Here is a 5,449-nt window from a genome sequence, read left to right as displayed (position 1 = left end):
CTTTACCTCAATCCCGCACTTGCCCTCCCATCAGAGAGAAACCTGAAGCCTTTCCATAACCTATCCTTCCTGTACACCTTACAGAACAAAACTAAACTTACTCTAGCCCTTGGAACTATACCTGAACCGACACCGTCAGCTTCAACGTCTGTCATGCCACACCATAAGCCTGAATCTCAAGGTCGCCGTCACCCTCACGTCAGGGACAGATGCGAACTCTAAATGTAACTGCATAATCCTGTCAATCGTACTGAACACTTAACCCTAACCCTAGTGCCGAGCCCGGGACTAGATTTTTCACCCGCAGCAATGATGTCAACTACGACACATCTTAATTCGGAGCTTGAATCTCACACTCGCACTGACATCAGAAGAGAACCCTAATTCTTTCGGAAACCGTCTTTTCCGCACTGATTTTCTCTTACAGATAACCCTAAGCGTATCCCAGGCCCCTTTCACTGAACCGCCACCATCAGCATCGACGTCTGTCATTCCTCCCCATAATCCTGAAGCTCGTTCTGGACGCTGCCCTCATGTCAGAATCGGATCAGTACTCTAACTGTCACTCAATCTGCAGCATACTCCTTACCTTACAACTAATGGTGACCCTATCCCTGGTAACGGGATCTGACACTTCACCTTCATCATTGTTGTGACCCTCACTTCACCTTAAACTTAAACTTATTCTTGCACTCACCCTCACATCAGAGGCGGTTCCGAATTCTAACTGCAACCCTACTTCACCCGTACTCCTTATCAAACCCGTAACCCTACCCTAGATCTGAACCTTGAATCAGATTATTCACCTTCATCGTTGCTACCCACTATGACACCCTTAATGGTGTGACTCGATCTCACACTCGCCCTCAATTTAGAATTGCACCCTAATTCTGTCCATAACCATATTATCTGCATAAACCTGCATAGGCCTTTCCTTACAGAAAACTCTAACCCTAGAACAGGTTCCTTTACCTGCATGCTCACCACCAGCATTGATGTCACCGATGCCATACGTTAATGATGAAGTCCAAACTGGCCTTCACCCACACGTCAGAGTAGGATCCTCTATCTAAACATAACCACATCCACGGCATAAACTAAAACAATTCCCTATCCCTAACCCTAGCACATACCTGTGGCCTGACCATCCATAATCTCCATGGATGTGACCCTTGCCTCATTGTAAGCCTGCGACTGAATTGGACAGTTGCCCTAACCTTGCAGAAGGACCCTCAGTCTAAACGTACCAATACCCTGCCCCTACGGCTTTCCAAAATCCTAACCCTAACCCTAGCCCTGGCTCGTGGTCCTGACACCTCACCTTGACCATTGACGTCAACCATGCCTCACCATAAACCTGATCCACCATCTTGCACTCCCTTTCTCATCAGAACTAGAAGCCAACTCTATCCATAAAGCCAATGTCTCTGCATACCAGAGAGAACAAAAAATTTTAACTCTAAAACTGGTGCCTGGACCTATACACAAAGCGTCATTATCACAAACACCCACGGATCTCCTCAACACGGAAACGCAAATTCACACTCACACTCACATCAGAGGTAGACCCTAACCCTAATAATTAACTTATCCTTTCTGCACAACAGCCCTAACCTCTATATTCAAAGCCTAGCCATGACTCTTGGACCTGCCCCTTCACCATAACCGTTGGCATCACCTGCGCTTCATCGTAATCCTAATCTTCAATCCCGAACGTGCCCTCCCATCGGAGAGAAACTCGAAATTTTTCCATAAACCTATCCTTCTTCTACACCTTACAGAGCACAATAAACTTACTCTAGCCCTCGGCATTTTACCTGATCCAAAACCAACAGCCTCAATGTCTGTCTTGCCGCACCATAAGCCTGATGCTCAAGGTGGCCCTCGCCCTCACTTCAGGGTCAGATGCAAACTCTAAATGTTACTCCACATTCCTGTAAATCTTCCTGAACACCTAACCCTAACCCTAGCGCGAAGCCTTGGACTAGATTCTTCACCTACATCATTGATGTCAACTAAGACACATCTTAACTCGGAGCCTGAATTTCACATTCTCAATCACAACAGAAGAGAACCCTTATTCTCTCGGTAACCGTCTCTTCCGCAGAGATTTTCTCTCACAGATAGCCCTAACCCTCTCCCAGGAACCTTTCACTGAACCGCTACCATCAGCATCGACGTCTGTCATTCGTGCCCACAACCCTGAAGCTCGTTCTGGCCACTGCCCTCTTGTCAGAGTCGGATCAGAACGCTAAATGTCACTCAATTTTCCGCAGACTCCTTACCTTACAACTAATGCCAACCCTATCCCTGGCGCCAGGATCTGACACTTCACCTTCATCATTGATGTCACACTCACTTCACCTTAAACCTTAAACTTATTCTTGCACAAAACCTCACATCAGAGTTGGATCCGAATTCTAACTGCAACCCTATCTCACCGGTACTCCTTATCAAACACATAACCCTAACCCTAGACCTAACCCTTGAACCAGAATCTTCACCTTCACCGTTGCAATCAACTATGACTCCCTTAATCCTCTGACTCGATCTCACACTCACACTCAATTCAGAATTTTTCGCAAATTCTGTCCATAACCATATTTTCTGCATAGACCTTTCCTTACAGAAAACCCTTACCCTAGCCCCGGATCCTTAACCTGAAAGCTCACCGTCAGCATTGGTGTCACCGATGCCACATCTTGATGATGAAGTCCAAGCTGGCCTTCACCCACACGTCAGAGTAGGATGCTTAATCTAAACATAACCACATCCACCGCATAAACTTTAGACAATTGCCTAACCCTAACCCTAGCACATTCCTGTGACCTGAGCCTCCAAAATCATTATGGACGTCACCCTTGCCTCACTGCGACTCAATTGGACAGTTGCCCTAAACTTGGAGAAGGACCCTCAGTCTAAACGTACCAATTGCCTGCCCCTACAGCTTTCCAAAAACCTAACCCTGACACTACCCCTGGCTCGGGGTCCTGACACCTCACCTTGACCATTGACGTCATCCGTGCCTCACCATAAACCTGATCCACCATCTTGCGCACCCTGTCACATCACACTCAGAAGCTAACTCTATCCGTAAAGAGAATGTTTCTGTATACCAGAGAGAACACAGAATTTTAACCCTGAAACTGATGCCTGGACCTGTATACAGAGTGTCAGCATCGGAGACACCCAGGGATCTCCCAACACGGAAACACAATTTCACAGTCACAGTCACATCAGAGCTAGACCTTAAGTCTTATAATTAACTTATTCTTTCTGTACTAGAGCCCGAACCAGTAATTCTAACCCTAGCCATGACTCTTGGACATGCCCCTTAATCGTAACCATTGGCATCACTCACGCTTCATCGTAACCCTTTACCTCAATCCCGCACTTGCCCTCCCATCAGAGAGAAACCTGAAGCCTTTCCATAACCCTATCCTTCCTGTACACCTTACAGAACAAAACTACACTTACTCTAGCCCTTGTGACTATACCTGAACCGACACCATCAGATTCAACGTCTGTCATGCCGCACCATAAGCCTGAATCTCAAGGTCGCCGTCACCCTCACGTCAAGGACAGATGCGAACTCTAAATGTAACTGCATAATCCTGTCAATCGTACTGAGCACCTAACCCTAACCCTAGTGCCGAGCCCTGGACTAGGATTTTCACCCGCAGCAATGATGTCAACTATGACACATCTTAATTCGGAGCTTGAATCTCACACTCGCACTGACATCAGAAGAGAACGCTAATTCTTTCGGAAACCGTCTTTTCCGCACTGATTTTCTCTTACAGATAAACCTAAGTGTATCCCAGGCCCCTTTCACTGAACCGCCACCATCACCATCGACGTCTGTCATTCCTCCCCATAATCCTGAAGCTCGTTCTGGACGCTGCCCTCATGTCAGAGTCGGATCAGTACTCTAACTGTCACTCAATCTGCAGCATACTCCTTACCTTACAACTAATGCTGACCCTATCCCTGGTACCGGGATCTGACACTTCACCTTCATCATTGTTGTGACCCTCACTTCACCTTAAACTTAAACTTATTCTTGCACTCACCCTCACATCAGAGGCGGATCAGAATTCTAACTGCAACCCTACTTCACCCGTACTCCTTATCAAACCCATAACCCTACCCTAGATCTGAACCTTGAATCAGATTATTCACCTTCATCGGTGCTACCCACTATGACACCCTTAATGGTGTGACTCGATCTCACACTCGCCCTCAATTTAGAATTGCACCCTAATTCTGTCCATAACCATATTATCTGCATAAACCTGCATAGACCTTTCCTTACAGAAAACTCTAACCCTGGAACAGGTTCCTTTACCTGCATGTTCACCACCAGCATTGATGTCACCGATGCCATACCTTAATGATGAAGTCCAAACTGGCCTTTACCCACACGTCAGAGTAGGATCCTCTATCTAAACATAACCACATCCACGGCATAAACTAAAACAATTCCCTATCCCTAACCCTAGCACATACCTGTGGCCTGACCATCCATAATCTCCATGGATGTGACCCTTGCCTCATTGTAAGCCTGCGACTGAATTGGACAGTTGCCCTAACCTTGCAGAAGGACCCTCAGTCTAAACGTACCAACACCCTGCCCCTACGGCTTTCCAAAATCCTAACCCTAACCCTAGCCCTGGCTCGTGGTCCTGACACCTCACCTTGACCATTGACATCAACCATGCCTCACCATAAACCTGATCCACCATCTTGCACTCCCTTTCTCATCAGAACTAGAAGCCAACTCTATCCATAAAGCCAATGTCTCTGCATACCAGAGAGAACAAAAAATTTTAACTCTAAAACTGGTGCCTGGACCTATACACAAAGCGTCATTATCACAAACACCCAGGGATCTCCTCAACACGGAAACGCAAATTCACACTCGCACTCACATCAGAGGTAGACCCTAACCCTAATAATTAACTTATCCTTTCTGCACAACAGCCCTAACCTCTATATTCAAAGCCTAGCCATGACTCTTGGACCTGCCCCTTCACCATAACCATTGGCATCACCTGCGCTTGATCGTAATCCTAATCTTCAATCCCGAACGTGCCCTCCCATCGGAGAGAAACTCGAAATTTTTCCATAAACCTATCCTTCTTCTACACCTTACAGAGCACAATAAACTTACTCTAGCCCTCGGCATTTTACCTGATCCAAAACCAACAGCCTCAATGTCTGTCTTGCCGCACCATAAGCCTGAAGCTCAAGGTGGCCCTCGCCCTCACTTCAGGGTCAGATGCAAACTCTAAATGTTACTCCACATTCCTGTAAATCTTACTGAACACCTAACCCTAACCCTAGCGCGAAGCCTTGGACTAGATTCTTCACCTACAACTTTGATGTCAACTAAGACACATCTTAACTCGGAGCCTGAATTTCACATTCTCAATCACAACAGAAGAGA

Source organism: Manis javanica, chromosome 14 (assembly GCF_040802235.1).
Source record: "Manis javanica isolate MJ-LG chromosome 14, MJ_LKY, whole genome shotgun sequence".
In the NCBI taxonomy this organism is placed as follows: domain Eukaryota; kingdom Metazoa; phylum Chordata; class Mammalia; order Pholidota; family Manidae; genus Manis; species Manis javanica.
The sequence above is the reverse complement of the archived record's forward strand: the minus strand, read 5'-3'. Positions refer to the sequence as shown.